At 37.3% G+C, this 20,086-nt stretch overlaps 2 long non-coding RNA genes across 4 annotated transcripts in view; one reads left to right on the plus strand and one right to left on the minus strand.

Moving 5' to 3' along the window:
• LOC124516541 (uncharacterized) overlaps positions 1–20,086 on the minus strand; it is a 166,876-nt gene that overhangs the window by 96,116 nt on the left and 50,674 nt on the right. The window contains exon 2 of the long non-coding RNA XR_006963063.1: positions 5,043–5,097. This is a non-coding gene — a long non-coding RNA (uncharacterized LOC124516541). The remainder of the gene's footprint in view (positions 1–5,042; positions 5,098–20,086) is intronic.
• Positions 7,754–20,086, plus strand: part of LOC124516539 (uncharacterized) — a 45,970-nt gene continuing 33,637 nt past the window's right edge. The window contains exon 1 of one of the 3 annotated variants that reach the window (XR_006963061.1): positions 7,754–8,005. This is a non-coding gene — a long non-coding RNA (uncharacterized LOC124516539). The remainder of the gene's footprint in view (positions 8,006–20,086) is intronic. The other 2 variants (XR_006963060.1, XR_006963059.1) reach the window with 2 other exon arrangements.

The raw sequence follows: 20,086 nt of genomic DNA on the forward strand, positions 1-20,086 counted from the left end.
CACGCCATTCTTGCCATGCTCCGTTTTGAAGTTCAAACACATACAGAGGACAAGAACAAATCAACCTGGAAATGGAGGGGCTGAGGTAAAGGTTTTATAACACCTTCCAGCTCTAACATCCCCTGGGCTACCTTTTAACTGGTATCAAAATACCACTCAGGTGAGCGGATAGACAGGCACCCCAAATGAGGTGTTCAGCCAATCATCCTTCCTCACACTGCTCTAGAAATGGCCTCTTAAATTGCAAACCACTTTCCAGATAACGCTATCAAAAGCTTGGGGAATGAGTCCTCAAGAACAAAAACTCTATTACCAAAGGAGCAAGCCATGCCCTAGAAATAGTCACTGATACTGAAGATAGGGAAAGAGGAGGGAAAGCAAAATGGAAGGATTCTTCGCTTGTGATTCTGGTAGGATTATTTGTCCCTTCCAGAATTTCCTTTCTCATCTCTTTATATTTTGAGCACACCCCGATTTGCTTCCTAATCCTGCTACTTATTGGAAGTCTACTATGTATCAGACCCTTTGTGAAATGTTTACCATATCTTACCACATCTAATCTTTTCAGCAACCTAATGCACACCTTGACTAAATAAATTGCAGGGCCCAGTGACTAAATTAATTTCAGACTAAATAAATTGCAGGGCCCAGTGAAAAATAAAAAATGTGTGGCCCTTGGTTAGATAAAACAGGTAAAGAGTGTCATTATAGACACTAAAATCGAAGGACTTCCTTTCATTTGTGGTCTCTGTCTCAGGTGCTTTTGTTTGTTTGTTTTTGTTTTGTTTTGTTTTGTTTTGTTTTGCTATGCAATGTTAGTTCCCTTGGGCTGAGGCCAGTCAGCACAGCAGCTCACAGAGCTGTGGCCTCACCCATTGTGTGGAGTGTGTGCACATCTACAACATGTGGACACTCATCAGCTGCCAGGTGTCCCTTCTTGCCAGTCACTGAACACACACACAGTACCCCAGTTGGGGTCAAGGATACTGAACCAGGCATCTTCATTATCCTCCCCTCCCACAAGTTCAACACCCCAGCCCAAGATAGATAGGTTATACTAGTTACTTAGATCAGGAGTGGGCAAAAGGCTGGTCCCCATGTGTGCAATGCACCAAGGCCCAGCTCTTAGATACTGTGGGATGGGCAAGACCCTCTCCTCAGCTGTGCCCAGGACCCTGCAGCGGGAGGAAGATCTGGGAGGCCAGAAAGGGTCCAAGGATCAAAGGAGCCAGCAGCTAAGAACAACCTCAGGGTGCCAGGGCATCAACTGGGAGGTCCTCAATTCTTCTCCATTGTCATATCCAATTTCACCTACCGATAACACAATTAAGATAAAATGACTAAGAATCTTAGGATGGTGGCCATAGAAGCTTCAATCAAGTGGGAGATCCTGCTAACCATGGAGCCCTTTGCAACTGCACTGGTCACATGCCCATGAAACCAGCCCTGCTGATGTAGAGAAGACAACCCCTACGTACCTGTTCCTGTCTCTCCCCCAAACTTTCCCTTGCTCTGAGAACCCCAAAGGAAAAAAAGAATCATTTTTTTGCTCTTATTTCCTTTTTTTTTTAAACAAATGAAAAGAGTGATGCAGAGAAAGCTTAAGTGACACCTAAAACCGATGCTCCTTGTGGTGTGTATGTGGTAGACCTGGATCTAAAACCAGGGTCCTTGGCCTCTTCCATTATGTGGAGCTGCTGGGGTAACTAAGAGGGAAAAATGCATAACGAAGGCTTCCTAACAAATACATTGATATCTGACAATGTTACAACCCTACTTATATGATTGACTTTTAGCGAAAAAATAACCAAAATATCCTGACACTTTCAGCAAACGTTTGTGAAATATTCTCCTTTTGTGTGTTATGGTTTTAATGTGAATGCAACATTTATTAGAAGAACAAAAGTATCTTTGAAGCTGGCCATCATTAACTTGTTAATTACTCACATATGGTATAATTTACAGATGCCGTCTCACCAATTTATACTTTAGAAAGAAGACATACCTAACTGCAATCCTATTCTTGTGATAGTCTTGAAATGCACTGTAAAATTAATCTTTTAATGGTCTTGAAATACACATGTGTGTCATTATATATTATATAAGCCAATGTATTTTACATAACTTTTGTTTTATTCTTTAATTCATATTAACCAAAACATCAAAAAGTCATATTACAGAAAATTTGGAATATAAGGAAAAGCAAATAGGTTACCCATGACCTTTCCAGTCTCACACAACCAGTTTTAATTCTGGAGTATGTTTGTCCTAATACTGTTATATAAGCAACAATAGTAGCCATACTGTAGTGCTTTGCTTACATAAAAGGAAAATCTAAAACCAAAGGTAAATGCCTCTACATGATTTTATTATTTACCTAAAGACAGAGACATGGGCTAGATCTTTTAAAAGATACTTTAAATTATAACTACTTTTTTTTAAGTTTACTTATTTAGAGAGAGAGAGAGAGAGATTGAGAGAACGTGTGTGTGAGTGAGAAGGGGAGGGGCAGAGATAGAGGGAGAGAGAGAATCTCAAGCAGGCTCCACTCTGTCAGCGCAGAGCCTGACATGGGGCTTGATTTCACAATCATCACGAGATCATGACCTGAGACAGAATCAAGAGTCAGACACTTAACTGAAGGAGCCAACATGGTGCCACCCAGGCACCCCTAAAAGTGAAATTATAATTTCTTAATTTGAAAAATACTAAAGAGAAAAAAAAAGTAAAAATCTCCCAAAGTTCACCTTAGAAGTGAAAGTTTCTCTCTGTTCCACCAACCCAACTCCATCTCCTAGACTCGACTCTTCAAGTTTGGTATACATCTGGCCCCAAATTTTCCAAACCTAGATAGACACATATCGATGTACATGAATATACACATGAATTTTTATAAAATATGAATCATACTACAAACTGGTCTATAACTTTATTTGTTTATTCAACAGGTTATAACGTGAGCTGGTACTAAAATGTTAAATCACAGGTTTTTTAAATATTTATTTTGAGGAGAGTGCAAGCAGGGGGGTTGGGGGGGTACAGAGGATCCTAAGTGGGTTCTGCGTTAACAAGCTGACAGCAGCGAGCCTGATGTGGGGCTTGAACTCACAGATTGCTAGATTATGACCTGAGCCGAAGGTGGACACTCAACCGACTAAGCCACCCAGGTGCCCCCTAAATCACAGTTTTGACCTGCTTATGTTTATTAATGTCTATCTAAATAAGCCTAAAGGGCTAAGATATTTTCAGGTCAGAAAATAACATTTCTCGCACTGACATACCTAGAGGTTTTTTGGTTTTTTTAACATGAAGACTCTTTTATTAACTCATCATCAAAACAAACCTAATGTATCTTGTTTCTCCTGTAGTTATTAGAACAGTGCCTTGTATAAAATATGCCTTGTAGTTAATGTTTGTTGCTCAAACAAGTGAATGAATGACAGATGTGATTTACTTCAAGTTGTTTCACTAACAGTAGTATGCTTTGCACTCATCAGTCCAGATTCTCATGTAGTCTTTGTCATTAACCAAAATTTGACATGACAATTCAAGTTCAGTAAGTGAGAACTACTGAGACAACCAATAGACCCATGTAACAACTAAACCTGAAGCCTTGTTCTCTATCCTGATCATGAATAGGGGACTTGCATTAGGCATTATAGCCTTTAAAAATATCCTCTTACATTTGATCATCTTTAACCCATTTGACTAGCTCAAGAGAGTAACAAGCTTCTAAAACCTTGACTCTTTTTAATCTCTAGGAATAAATAAGTATTCAAATAAACCTTTTTTTGTAAGATTTGAATTTACAGTCCTATCAAATTACATACATGTCTTTATTTATTAATGAATACATATATACATGTCTTTGTGTCCATTTTAAGTTCTCTATTCTTTTTTTAAAGTTCATTTATTTTTGAGAAAGAGAGAGAGCATGATCTGGGGAGGGGCAAAGAGAGAGGGAGACACAGAATCTGCAGCAGGCTCCAGGCTCCAAGCTGTCAGCACAGAGCCTAACGCAGGGCTCGAACTCACGAACTATGAGATCATGACCTGAGCAGAAGTTGGATGCTCAACCAACTGAGCCACCCAGGCATCCCTTAAGTTCTCTATTTTTACACAACCCTGACCTTATAAATAGTATTTTCCCTTGTTCAAGTCCCTGGTTTTTTTTTCAGGTTTTGCTTATGCAGATTTTCAAATGTACACAAGACAGAATAGTATAATAAACCCATCCTAAAATTTTAACAATAATCTACCAGATGTTTACAATCCCAAAAGTGACATAATTTGTTCCCAGAGAATCAAATAGCAGTTCTTGTCAAGCTCCTTTTCAAGTGCTAGACAAGGCTTTCTGCAAAAGTAAACAGGACAAGAGTCACTTCAAAACAAACGATCCTCAGGAAGTGAAAACCGGAACCACATGTGCACCCTAACTGCAGCTTTCAGTGCAGGACAGGCTTTATGCTTCAGCATGTTGCTCACAAGGTAGAGCAGTAGAACACAGAGTTAGGAGAAGTGACTGCATGTGACGAAGGCTGCTGCGTGCACAGAATTGCCCCGGACCTTCTGGAATGCACTGAGAGGGTATGAAGCATAGTCTTCGCCATCAAGGAACTCATACATTTATGTGTAGGAAATAATAAGCTATCCAATTATCAGAAGAAATGTATGCATGTAATTTGATAAACCAGAAAGAAATTATTGCAACGGTGTTGAATCATTTATACTCTATGTATGTTTTTTTCAATCTAAGCAAAAAATGTCCTTGTTTTCAAATCACTAAGCAACATATTAGTGATAAACACATAGTTTGGTAGAAAATTCCAAATTTTTTACCTTTAACTATTAACAAAACCATATAAAACTAAAAAAAAGAAACTTAAAAAAAAATAAAAACTCATGTCATACATATGTTACCAACAATCTTTTTATTTGTTGTAGCCCAGGAGTGATCTTAGCATGCTAATATATGATAGAACAGGTACCTTCTTTTTAGTTGACTTATCTGCAGCAAAGTGTTAAAGAAACTACTTCCTCACCTTACTCTGTTGGTATCAATTCACCCTGGCTTGAGTAGATTAGAAGGTCAGCCCACTGTTGGGAGAAAAGAGAGAAAAATGGAGTGGAATCATGAGATTTACCCCAATCTCTCCTCCACATTATGGAAGTGTGGTCCAAGGACCAAGAGCAGAGGCATTCCCTGAAAGCTTGTTAGATATGCAGTAATGAAGGCCCACTCAGTTCTACTAAAGCAGAATTTACGTTTCTTTAAGATCCCCTGCTGATTGATATGCCCATTCAAGTTTGAGAAGTATTGTCTTAAACTTTATCTCTAGGCAGTGACTATGACACCACAATATAACTATCAATTGAGTTATTTTACCACATTTCTGATAACATGGTCTCTCTCTTGATTAGAGAATCAGGTTTCACATACCTTTTTTGAATGATATATATGTTCACGGATACATTTGATGTAGTAATATTTTGTGTATACATCTCAAGCTAAAAGCCTAGCCCTTTTCCTGCCCCCCACTTTAAAGTTAATACTTACAGTTCAGACCTTTGATTTCTAGAAATCAGAAATCTAAGCTAGAAAAGAAAATTATTTTACATTTCTTTAACAATCAAAAGATTCATCCATGATGCTCTGTCTCAGCAAGAGAAAGAGTAAACACTAAAACCAAATATTAGATTGAATAAATGGAAATATTGCCATTAGCATAATTTAACTCAAGACATTATAAGAACACACACACACACACACAATTTCATGGCATCTTTCATAGCCATTTTGTATAGAGAAGATAAGAATTTAAAAGATTTTAGTTTCTGAATATCTGCAAATTACTTTTAACTGGAGAAGTATGAGAAGGCTAAAGTACTTCCCATTTTATTACATTGGGCCATTTAGAAAACTCTGGCTTTGAAAATTATTTGAAATGTTAATAAAATATTTTTATTTAACTATTCCTACATACATTTGACTTAAGCAACATTATAATACAGATATACAATTTAGCTTTGTCCTTGTATGTGGGTTAGAATACATGTGTCACAAATGTCTTTATGAATCCACAGAGTATTTAACAAATCTCTCCCAATTTACTACTTTTATTTATTTTAAATTTTTTTAATGTTTTATTTATTTTTGAGAGAGAAAGAGTGCAAGTGGGGGAGGGGCAGAGAGAGAGGGAGACACAGAATCTGAAGCAGGCTCCAGGCTCTGAGCTGTCAGCACAGAGCCTGATACGGTGCTCAAACTCAGAGATCATGAACTGCGAGATCATGATCTGAGCTGAAGTCAGATGCTTAACCGACTAAGCCACCCAGGTACCCCTTTACCACTTTTATTTAAACATACACACACACACACACACACACACACACACACACACACACACACACACAGTCTGATCTCAGTAAACTAACAGTTCCTTTGGAAAACTAATTTGGAGTGGAAATGAGATTAAGTGGCAGACCAGAGAAGAGTTTGGCTTGGGTAATGGCTAAAAGGACAGACCCAAATATTGGGTATTTGGTTGACTCTAGGATGGGGTATCCCTCTTCTTTCTTCTCTCCACATTCTCCTCCCCTCTTCCCCCTCCACCATCAGGGCCAGGTCCTATGCTCATCCCTTCACAGATCAAGGACTCCTCTCCTCACCCCTTAGGAAAGGCCAGAAAACATCTTTAGACTGTTCCCAGTAATTTGCCATAGGCAGATTATTAGGGACTATCCTTGAAGACAGAAACACCTAGTGGTCTCAGCTTTAAATTAATCATATCCATGATTTTAACACAGGTCACAAAATAACAGGTATGATCTTAGTAGTTAAGAACCTCCCTGGGGGTGCCTGGGTGGCTCAGTCGGTTAAGCGTCCGACTTTGGCTCAGATCATGATCTCGCGGCTTGTGAGTTCGACCCCATGGTGGGCTCCGTGCTGACATCCCGGAGCCTGCTTCAAATTCTGTGTCTCCCTATCTCTTTGCTCCTCCCCTGTTTGTTCTCTCTCTCTCTCTCTCTCTCTCTCTCTCTCTCAAAAATAAATAAAAATTTTAAAAAAAGAACCTCTCTGAAGCTTTTATTATAAAACACGTCTCCTTAGTATGTTTGATTCATAAACATAAGAGCAATTCAGCATTGGACTTGCCAAAACTTAGGCTGCTTCAGAAAGGGAAGATTCTGGAATTAGGCAGACCCAGGACAAAGAAATGAAACTAAGTTCATCATGGTTCCAGAGGACATGGGCAGAAGTCTAAGCAAGACCCTCCAGAAGGGCCATGGAGAGGCCCATTTTAGCCTCCATGAACAATGGGACCCAGACCTGTGTCTGGCAGCAGTAGGCAGCAGCAGGCACTGTGATCAGGGATAGTCCTCGAGGACAGCCAGGTGGTAGCATTCTTCTGAAATATTTGTCTTATTTTGGTAAACAATTATATTTTGGGAATTAGACATTTGAGGCTCTTATAATAGTGTCTAATAGTTTTTCCTAAGAAACACTTGGCATCTTTGCTCCTTTTGCTTTTCTTATGCCAAAACCCTCTTAAATTTTAAATTCTCTTCTCCAATCTGAGATCATCTTGACAGACCCACAAGCTGTAATGAGACATTTCCTCCTCCTGACAGACCCATGTGTTTTTCATCATAAGCAATGGTATCAAAAAAATCATGTTCTTCAACATTATTTGTGAAGTCAGTGTTTCACTTCCCTTGTTCAACTTTCTGTTCCAAACTCTTGACTTTCAAAAGCAGGAAGAATTTTTTTTTTTTAATTTCTGCCCATATACTCAAACCATTCTGTTTCTATATTTGAATTAAAATTTACAAGAAACACATTCTACTTCTTTTTCTCAGTGGTATCATTTTCTTCTTGGTGTATTAGTAGAAGCATGTAGAAGTTGGTAGGCGGTAAGAATCTTGACACATCTCGCGATTTGCCATGGACACCACGTCAAAGATCACTATTATTCTGAAGAATGTGGTTCTGCTTCAGCAAAAGGTAAGAGTTCATATTTTATGAGAAAAGCCTTATTTGACTCCAGAAGTAGTTTCTTCTTCAACCTTTCCTCTGTGACATAACACGTGCATTCACTTGCCAATATTTTAACCTTAATATTTGTTTTCCTACACCTCCTCAAACTACTCATTTTGTGTCTGGTTTTTTGTGGGTCTTAATGGTTTGTCTAGGAGCTCTTCATCCTCCCAAATTAGTTAGAGTGAACCCAGTCCACTCCTCAAAACGTTTTTCAACATTTTGTTGTGTTTTTCTCTATCACGTAGTAGCAACATATTTTACATACTCGATCACGTCGTATTGTCAAGCTTTCCATATGTCATCAAGCTTTTCTTCTCTCCCAAAGGACTATATTCTCTTCAGAATGTATTAATTTCTTTTTAACCACCACCACAACCAGCATCACCACTACTGGGCCTCACACCCTGATGACATCAAATAGAGATCTAGCAGTGTTTACTGAATTACAAAATGAACCAAGACCTATTTCTGTTTTGACCATAATTCTTTTAACTGCAAATGGATTATAAACTCGTACAGTAGAACACTACTGCAAATTCTTGAGTAACAGGGGGTCCCTTTGAACTCTGTCTCCTTCTTGGGTCCAAAAATTAGTAATCTTCTGTGTAGTTATCAATTAGCACATCGTCATCCAATGAGCCCAAACTCCTTCAATAACCACAATAGCACCCTCATATTTTTACCAGCAGTGAAACAAAATATTTCACTCACCTCTTCCTGCCATTATGTATGTATCTTACCGCTTCCTGCTTTGGGAACATGAGAGTTTTAGGAATGACATTTTAAAGCCTTGTCTGGCTATTTTACCATCCCTTGATTCCTCCTGTGAGAAATTTTCTTTTCTTTTTTCGTTTTCTTTTGAAAGAAAGAGAGTGAGTGAGCATGTGCACGCATCCAAGCAGGGAAGGGGCAGAGGGAGAGGGAGTGAGAGAATCCTCAGCAGTCTCCACCCACGGCCCTTCCAGGGGCTCTGTCTCACGACCTTGAGATCACCTGAGCCGAAATCAAGAGTCAGATGCTTAACGGACTGAGCCTGAGCCACCCAGGTCCCCCTTCTGTTAGAAATTCTCTATTTCTAATTTAACAAAATATTAGATTCCGAAGAATAAATAAATTTATACTCTACATTTGCATAATCAAAGTGAAACAGAAAACAAAATTATAAATCCTGTGTAACATTTTGGTCATTTTACCTTGGTTTCCAAATATCTTTAAAAATCTTTTCATAATTGCATAATAACAACAAGGGAAAAAAGATTAACAGATTCTTAAATGGGCGACAGAGATATAGCATGTAAAGTGTTACAGTTAGAATTGAAAATCAAACTCCAAGGCAACCATAATTCAATAAATGCTAAATACCAGCAACATACTGTTCACTGAAAGCTACTTGTTATCCATAAATCTTTACAAAAATTATTCATCCTTGAACTTGTAGGACCTAGCATGGTGCCTAGCTTGTAATATGTCAGTTTAGCTGAATTATACACAGTATTGAATCAGGTACTAAGGAGAGCTGTGACAAAAATTAAGGATATTTACTTTTAAGAAATCTGCAATTTAACGTCTGCAATATATAACAAATGTAACATAAGTATTGGAGCTTATACTAATAAGATTGGATACAAAGTTAGTTTCCTTACTGAAAAAGTTCTTAGAACATTTAATACATTCAAGTGCACTAAAAAAGATAGATATAGGGAGCAGAATGAACCAAATTTAGTTTACCGTGAATTTCTTTCCCTACACCTCCGAAAGAACACTTATTGATATCTTTCAAGAAAACAGTGGTCCCTAAAAAACCTTTCAGAAAGTGATGAACTAAGATAACGGCACTGACTAAACAAGACATCATTAAGCAAGAGAAGATTCCTATACAGAAGTGCTGAATTGAATTTTGACACGTTTGGAAAAGACGGGGAAAGACATCAGAAGGCAAGACTAACACAGGGTCTTTCACTCCCATGGAGAAGGGTTGCAAAGAATTGAATATAGACTAGCTTAACTGTAGTGGTATCAGTAAACCAAAGCTAACAAGGAAAGAGTATTTAGGTAGAATTTACTAGCATAGATGAAGAGCAGACCCAACCTTTAAAACGGAGGTTATGCAAAGATGGTGTTTGCAGGTACATTGATATTGATGTGATCATCGGCACACGTTCAAATTATAACAGCATGAAAATGAAGTCTGTTACTTAACCTAAGTAATATTAATCTACTCCCATGTCTCGCTACTTCAAAAATAGCTTCCCTTATCTGTTTGAGAGACTAAAGTTCTCTTCCAAAATTGAGGGTCCGCTTGGACAAGTTGAAATGCATTCAAGCTTTTGTATTTCCTCACTAAAAGGAGGAAATAGGAAGTATGTGGGAGTTGGAGATTGGAAGGACCTAGGGAAAACCAGAGGGAAAAAAATGATAAATAATGTGATGCCCTGGCATCCTTCTGCCAGACAGTTCTAAGGATAGGTTTTGCAGCATATAAGGAAGAAAAGTTGGATTCAGAGCTAAAGCTTCTATTTTCCAGTCAAACTCTGAGATCATGGGCTCTGGCACCTAGATAAAACTTTTAAATGAATATGGAAAAAGAAGCATCCCCACCACTGTTCTGAATAAGACTGGAAACATCTGGTGAGGGCTGCAGAGCAGTGGCCAAGCACCCCTGAGGCCAGCAGAGACCAAGGAAGCTGCTTTCCCAGAAAGGCATCAACTGCAGGGGTTGTAATGTGATACCTACTCCAAATGACTTGGTGGCAGCATGGTAGAAAACATGAGTGATTTTTTTTTTCATGTGCACATATGAGACATCATGGAGATTTTAAGAAATAGGTGGTGCTAAGATGTGTAGTCAGGTATATAGAAGAACCATAATTATTTAGCAATAATGTTAATGAGACTTTATTTGAACTTGTAGGTTGGTCAGACCTGGCCATATTTATGTAAGGTAAAAAGATACAGTGTTTTTATATGGTATCAGATGCATACATCTAGATCAGGAATTGCAAATAGTAATGTCTTTGAGAGCTGTGCAATGAACATAAATAGGAATAGGACACCAGGTATGATGCAATACGTACAAAACAGATAGTATCCAATCCAGCATCACTCTTGCTGGATGTTATGATTTAAAACACTATCCAGGCATAACATGAAGGCTGTATAAAGCTAACAGACCTCTGTTGTTTCAGCTTGCTCTCAATGCTTCTCTTGACCCTTTCATTACTCCCCATGTCTTAGAAATAAAATCTACTTTCATTGGCTTGTCACATAAGAGTCCATCATAATTTGTTCTATCATTTTGTCTTCATTTCTCATCGGCCCTCATATATGCTCTAGTGTTCAGCTGAAAATACATGATGAATAAATAAATAATAAATAAATTTCATATCCAAAACACTACTAAAAGCATGGTTGTGAGGCTCCTGGGTGGCTTAGGCAGTTACGCGAACCAACTCTTGATTTCAGCTTATGTCATGATCTCACAATTCGTAGGTTCAAGCCCTGTATCAGGCTCCATGCTGACAGTGCAGAGCCTGCATGGCATTCTCTCTCTTTCTCTCTGTCCCATCTCTCCCCCCTCACTCTCTCTCAAAATAAATAAAATAAACTTTAATAAATAGATAGCCTGGTTGTGACAAAACTTGCCTAACTTTTCATCAAGAGTCTGAGCCAACATTTCTCCATCAAATGGGCAGAGACTATAGGACAATAACATGAAATAATGTCACAGAAAAAGAATAGCTCTAATTCATTTGCGGTATGCCATTATTTGGATGAAAGATTTCTGTATACCAAAATTCCTGCTTGCAATTGTTCACAAAGATGCAAAACCTTCCTGGTGCCAAAATGGTTCTGCATTCTTTAGTCCTTTCAAAGCTGGAGAAGCTGAAGCTTACCCATAAACTAGGCTTGTGAACACATCCCATAATGTTGCCATCATTTCAGCATCACCCTCTTCAAAGGCCCTAAGATCCAGGACACAAAACTTCATTCCGGTAGACCCTCTCCATCCTATCTAAATAGAGATACTGAGGGAAGTCACCACCCACAAATCACCAATTTCAATGAAGGCTTTCCTGCCATGACACTGCTACTCATCTACAGAAATAATTACTGCCAATGTTTCTCTGCTTTGCCTAAATTAATACTATTAATCACTTCTGACCCCTGTCCTTTGGACTACTCTGTATTAGTCATTGAAATAAAATCTGTATGCCATCAAGAAAAGACCATAGATCCGAACACATTCTTCCTGAGGACTACCCATCACTGTAGTTAATGGATTAGTTGCCCCCCAAGCTCTCTCTCATCAAGATGCTGCAGATAAACTACTCCACTGACATATAGCAAATGTATTTGGTTTGGTTCACTAAGACTCACATGTTTCCACAGTAAAAATTGCTCTTCTGGGTCCCAGCCTAGGATAATTCAAAGTAGGATTTTGAAACCTCATTTCTGGTCACTCTGCTTTCTCTCACAATAATAGACTAAAATATAGTATTTTCCTTAAAATCATTTTTTTTGTCTAAAAGTATTTTGAGTCTAGGGTTATGTTTGAAGAAAGCCAATGATGATGAAAATATAACTATTTACTAATTGAGCCAGGTAACTAAAAAGATGTTATATGTAACTTCTTTAGGATACGAATTGTCTTCAGCAGGAAACTGTTGAGACAATCACTTGGTCAGGCTCATCTTCTCTTTTTTGCTGACGATAAGTAGGCTCAAGAACCTTCCTAGCTCTCTGGTGCAGATGCTGCCTCTTGATAAAGTGTCTTCCTTCTCTGTAACTGCCTTGGGAGACATGCCAGCTACATATAGTTAGTGCAAGGATGAAATTTCAGATTCTTGGAACTTTAAAAGCACTACCACCTGCAGGATTTGAAAAGGTTACACCATAGTAACCCCTCTGATATGGCATAGCTGATTCCTCTCCCATTTAAAAGGTCATTTCAAATCCTTCATATTTTTATGTCCCATAACCAACATCCATTTTACAAGCCAAGTGCACTAAATCTAAGACTTCAAAGAATCACAGGCTTCAGATGGAGTTTGAGGAATTACTAAAAACAAATTCTTGCTTACAAGGAATGCTACACTTAAGCCATCCCAGAAAACTACCCTATTTTTAAAGACCATGACAGAAAGTTTTTCTCAGTTTGCATAACTATCCTATTACAAACCCCTAGCAGTCTTCCTTCACAAGAAGTTCTTAGTAACATATTATAAAAATCTTCCACATCCTAGCTTAAGTACGTTTTCCCCTACTCCAATCCTTTGCTAACTCACCATCTTTCCTACCGACTTCCATTGTTTATTTCAGTTGATGGAATTATTCTCTTTACTTATCAGGGGTCTAAATTGTAGCCATCTATCTTTTATGACTGCTAAGTCATCACTTGACTGATCACCAATCAATCCTTCTTCTACAAACTTCTCTGAATCCATCCATATTCCAAGAGTCTCCAAGCTACTCACTATGCTGTCTAGTAAATGGGATAAAATGGAAAGAATGCTAAACAGAATCCTAGAAACATCTCCAGCATTGGTTCTGCTCAAAATAAATTAATGATCTTGGATAAGTCTTTGCATTTTCTTAAGTCCTCCTCAATAAAATGAAATAATTAAATTTATCAGGTTAGTTTACCACTTACTACTCTGTAAGTTTATGATTCCTCAAAACTTGTTAATAGGTTCTCTGTTTTTGTATTCCCCTCATCTGCACACTGTCATGAAATTAAAATTCTCAAGATGCCATCATCTGTTCATGAGGAAACTAAGGTTTATAGAGAGTAATTTACACCTCCAAGGCCACATACTTCATAAGCCATAGAACCAGGACATGTTTAGGGCCAAGACTAGGATCAGGCAGACAAAGTACACAGGGAACAAAATTTAAAGTAACACTTACTCTCTGGCTAGTGCAAATGCAAAGTTGGCACCTAACACTCTACCCTGAGTGCCTTATTTGCTATATTCTAAAGAAATATATTCTCTTAGCTCTGGAATTATATGATCATCATGACCTTTAAATTTTATATTACTATTATTTATGCCATATTAGATATGAAAGGACATAAAATTTTGTTCAATAAAGCACTTCCACTATTATTCATCTTAAATAAAATAAAGAAACATGCATCCTGTTTTATTTTAAAATAAAAAATTCCAGAAGAGAGCAGGAAGATAGCAATGGACTAGGAGGAGCCTAGGCTCACAAAGCTAGATATCCCAGAAATCAACCTGAAGACTGTCAGAATAAACTCCACAACTAAAGGGAGAGAAGAAGCCACATTCGGGAAAGTAGGAAGATCAGAGACATGGTTTAGGGGAGAAACCAATCATGGGTGCTGTGATGGGGAAGGAGACATAGTCACAGAGAAGGGCAAGAGAGAGAGTAACACACAGGTGAACACACAAGGGAAATGTTTCCCCAAAACCATTGGCTTGGAAAATGAGAGGGGCTGAATTTCTTATGTTCTTACAAGAGGAAGCAACAAAAGCAGGCCAACATCAAGACATATAGTAATTAGATTTGCAAAACATAATAATAAAGAAAAATCTTAAAGAAAGTAAGACAAAGAGGTTATTAACTTACAAAGGAAAATCCATAAGTTTAGCTGGTGATCTTTTAAAAGAAACTTGGCAAGTTAGAAGGGAGTGGCATGATATATTCAATGCACTGAATGGGAAAAATCTGCAGCCACTAATACTCTATCCAGCAAGGTTATCATTCAGGATAGAAAGAGAATTAAAGAGTCTACCAGACAAACAAAATAAAGGAGTTTGTAACCACTAAAGTAGCCCTGCAGGAAATATTAAAGAGGACGCTTTGAGGGGAAAGCAGAGACAAAAAGTGACAGTATAAAGGCAGGAAACACAAAAACAGTAAAAATGAACATTTATGGAGAAGTCAATTAACTCACACACCAAAAAAAGGGATGTAAAATATAGGGAGCCTGGGTGGCTCAGTCAGTTAAGTGTTCAACTTTGGCTCAGGTCATGATCTCACAGCTAGTGAATTCAGACCCCACATCAGGCTCTGTGCTAACAGCTTGGAGCCTGGAGCTTGCTTTGGATTCTGTGTTTCCCTCTCTCTCTGCCCCTTCACTGCTCCTGCTCTGTCTGTCTCTCTCCCAAAAATAAATAAACACTAAAAATATTTTTTTATAAAAAGAATATAAAATGTAATAACAAATACCTAAAACATGTTGATGAGAGGAGAAAAGAATGGGTTGAAACTTGAATAACCATCAACTTAATATAAACTGCTATATGCAGAAGATGTTATATACAAACCTAATAGTAACCATATATCAAACACTGCTAATAAACATGCAAAAGAGAAAGAGAAAAATCCAAACATATCACTAAAGAAAATCAGCAAAACATTAAAAAACAGAAAGACAAGAATGGATCAGAGAACATCTCCAGCAACAAACACAAAACAAGTAATAACATGGCAATCAATACATGTCTATCAATGATTACTTTGAATTTAAATGGACTAAATGCTCTAATCAAAAGACATAAGGTATCAGAATGGATTAAAAAAATAAGACCCATATATATGCTGCTTACAAGAGACTCATTTTAGACCTAAAGACACCTGCAGATTGAAAGTGAGGGGATAGAGAAACATTTATCATGCAAATGGATGTCAGAAGAAAGCTAGAGTATTATATTGGACAAACTAGACTTTAAACAAAGACTATAACAAGAGACAAAGAAGGGCACTATATAATAATAAAGGGGACAACCAACAAGAAGATATAGCTATTTTAAATATTTATTCACCCAAACACGTGAGCACCCAAATACATAAAACAATTAATAATGAACATAAAGGATCTAATTGATAATAACACAATAATAGTAGGGGACTTTAATATCCCACTTACATCAATGGACAGATAATCTAAAGAGCAAATAAACAAGGAAACAATGACTTTGAATGGACCATATGGAGTTAACAGATATATTCAGAACATGCCATCCTAAAACAGAAGAATACACATTTTTTTCAAGTGCACATGGGACATTCTCCAGAATAGATCACATATTAGGCCACAAAACAGACCTCAACAAATTCAAGGAAACTGAAGTCACACCATGCATCTCTTTTGACCACAACACTATGAAATTAGAAGACAAACACAAGAAAAATCTGGAAAGACCACAAATACATGGAGGTTAAATAACATGCTACTAAAAAAATAAATGGGTCAAGAAGGAAATCACAGAAAATAGAAGAACAGATCAATGAAACAGGAGCTGGTTCTTTGAAAAAATTAATAAAATTGATAAATGTCTAGCCAGATTTATCAAAAAGAAAAGAGAAACAATCCAAATAAAGTCACAAATGAGAGAAGAGAAATAACAACCAACACCACAGAAATACAAGCAATTATAAGAGAATATTTATGGGGGCGCCTGGGTGGCTCAGTCAATTAAGTGTCCAAATTTGGCTCAGGTCATGATCTCACAATTCATGAGTTCAAGTCCCACAATAGGCCATCAGGCTCTGTCCTGACAGCTCCAGTCCTGGAGCCTGCTTCAGATTCTGTGTCTGCCCCTCTCTCTGCCCCTCTCCCACTCACACTCTCTCTTTCTCTCAAAAATAAACATTAAAAAATTTTTAGAAAGGAGAATATTATGAAAAACTATATGCCAACAAATTAGACAACCTAGAAGAAATGGATGAATTCCTAGAGACATATAAATTGTCAAAAATGAAACAGGAATAAATAAAAAACTTGAAAGATCAATAACCAGCAAAGAAATTGGATCAGTGATCAAAAAATTCCCAAGAAACAAAAGTCCAGGACCACATGGCTTCATAGGCACATTCTATAACACATTAAAGAAGAGTTAATACCTATTACTCTCAAACTATTCCAAAATATACAAAAGGAAGGAAAACTTCCAAATTCATCCTATGAGGCCAGCATCACCCTGATACCAAAACCAGATAAATACAGCACTAGAAAAGAGACCTATAGGCCAATAACCACAATGAACATGGATGCAAAAATTCTCCATAAAATATAAGCAAACTGAACCCAACAATGCATTAAAGAATCATTCACCAAGATCAAGGGGATTTATTCTTGGGTTTCAAAGGTAGTTCAATACTCACAAATCAATCAACATGATATATCACATCAAAAAAGAAAGGATAAGAACCATATGATCATTTCAATAGATGCATAAAAAGCATTGGGCAAAGTACATCCATTCATGATACAAATTCTCAACAAAGTAGATTTAGAGGGAACATACCTCAGCATAATAAAGGTCATATATGAAAACCCCACAGCTAATAGCCTCCTCAGTGGGGAAACACTGAGAGGTTTTCCTCTACAGTCAGGAACAAGACAGGGCTGTTCACTCTCACCACTTTTACTCAATGTAGTACTGGAAGTCCTACCCACAGCAATCAGACAACAAAAAGAAAAAAAGGCATCCAAATCAGCAAGGAAGAAGTAAAACTTTCACTATTTGCAGAGGACATGATACTCTATATGAACCCCGAAAGACTCCACCAAAACATTGCTACCACTAATAAATGAATTCAGTACAGTCACAGTACCCTAAATCAATATACAGAAATCTATTGCATTTCTATATACAAATAATGAAGCAGAAGAGAAAGAAATTAAGAAATTGATCCCATATATAATTGCACCAAAAACAGTAAGATACTAGGAACAAACCTAACCAAAGAGGAGAAAGGCCTATATTCTGAAAACTATAAAACACTCATGAAAGAAACTGAAGATGACACAAAAATGGAAAGACATTCCATGATCATTCATTGGAAGAACAAACATTATTAAAATGTCTATACTGTCCAAAGCAATCTACACATTTAATGCAATCCCCATCAAAATACTCACAGCATTTTTCACAGAACTATAACAAACAATTTTAAAATGTATATGTAACCACAAAAGACCCTGAATAGCCACAACAATTTGGAAAAAGAAAAGCAAAGTTGGAGGCATCACAATTACAGACTTCAAGTTATATTTCAAAGCGGTAGTAATCAAAAAAGTATGGTACTGGCACAAAAATAGACAATTAAAACAGTATAGAAAACCCACAAACAAATCTCTAATTATATGGCCAATTAATCTTTGACAAAGCAGGGAAGAATATCCAATGGGAAAAAGAGAGTCTCTTCAACAAATAGTGCTGGGAAAACTGGACAGCAACATGGAAAATAATGAAACTGAACCACTTTCCTACACCATACACAAAAATAAATTCAAAATGGATTAATCACTTAAATGTGACACATGAAACCATGAAAATCCTAGAAGAGAGCCCAGGCAATAACTTCTTTGACATTGGCTGTAGCAACTTCTTTCTGGATACGTATCCTGAGACAAGGGAAACAAAAATTAATTATTGAAACTACATCAAAAGAATAAAGCTTTTACACAGTGAAGGAAACAACCAACAAAACTAAAAGATACCCAATGGAATGAGGGAAGACATTTGTAAATGATCTGATAAAGGGTTAGTATCCAAAACATATAAAGAGCTTATAAAACAACACCCCAAAAACAAATAATCCAATTTAAAAATGGGCAGAAGTCATAAATAGACATTTTTTCAAAGAAGACATACAAATGGCAAACAAACACATGAAAAGATACTCAATATCACTTACAGTCATGGAAATGCACATCAAAACTACAATGAGATATCACCTCACACCTGTCAGAATGGTGAAAATCAACAGCACAAGAAACAGCAGGTGTGGCAAGGATGTGGAAAAAGGAGAACACTTTTGCATTGTTGGTGAAATTGCAAACTGAGGTAGCCACTCCGGGAATATAGTATGGAGGTTCATCAAAAAGTTAAAAATAGAACTACCAGCAATTTCACTACTACGTATTACCCAAAGAATACAAAAACACTAATTCAAAGGGATACATGCACCATGATGTTTATCCTAGCATTATCTACAGCAGCCAAATTATAGAAACAGCCCAAGTGTCCACCAATTGATGAAAGGATAAAGTAGGTGTGTTATATACATACAAGAGAATATTATTCAGCCATAAAAAAAAGAATGAAATCTGGGACACCTGGGTGGCTCAGTCGATTCAGTGTCTGACTTCTGCTCAGGTCATGATCTCATGGTTCATGAGTTCAGACCTCGCATCAGGCTCTGTGCTGACGGCTCAGAGCCTGGAGCCTGCTTCAGATTCTCTGTCTCCCTCTCTCTCTCTGCCCCTCGCCCACTCACGCTCTCTCTCTCTCTTAAAAATAAATAAACATTAAAAAAAAAATGAAATCTTGCCATTTGCAACAACATGGATGGAGCTACAGTATTATTATGCTAACTGAAATAAGTCAGTCAGAGAAAGACAAATGTCATATGGTTTCACTCATATGTGGAGATTAAGACACAAAATAAATGAGCAAAGGGGAACAAAAGAGAAAGAGAGAGAGAAATCAAGAAAAGACTCTTAACTATAGAGAACAAACTGACAGTTACCAGAAGGGAGGTAGGTGCAGAAATGGGTTAAATAGGTGATGGATAATAAGAATTACTTGTGATGAGCACAGCGTTATGGAAGTGTTGAATCACTATACCGTACACCTGAAACTCATATTTTAGTGTGTGTTAACTGGAATTTAAGCAAAAACTTTAAAAATTAAAAATGGCACAGAACTTGAAACAAAATAAATAAAGAATTCCAAGATAACTGTATAATATGATTATTCTATATTTCTTCATTTGCCTACAAATAAACAAACATGATTTACACATGGATGTTCACATCATAATTTTGACCATCATACCATCATAAGATGTAAAGCACTAAATTTTGAGACCCTCCTCTGCAACCTTTGAACTAGAAGCAGGCCTATTACTTCTGAGAGGACAATGAAGTTTCTCTTCAAAGACCCAGATGCAGTTGTTTATTTTATAATGTACGATGGTGGCATAAATTCTTGTCAATGAACATGTCGCAGACTGAGATTCAACTCTGCTGACTCCAGGATTCAAGCCTGAGTGGACATATTAGGG

The sequence above is a fragment of the Lynx rufus genome, unplaced genomic scaffold, assembly GCF_022079265.1.
Source record: "Lynx rufus isolate CCGP_SWC_20201006 ecotype Redwood Valley unplaced genomic scaffold, mLynRuf1.p SCAF_2, whole genome shotgun sequence".
Taxonomy (NCBI): domain Eukaryota; kingdom Metazoa; phylum Chordata; class Mammalia; order Carnivora; family Felidae; genus Lynx; species Lynx rufus.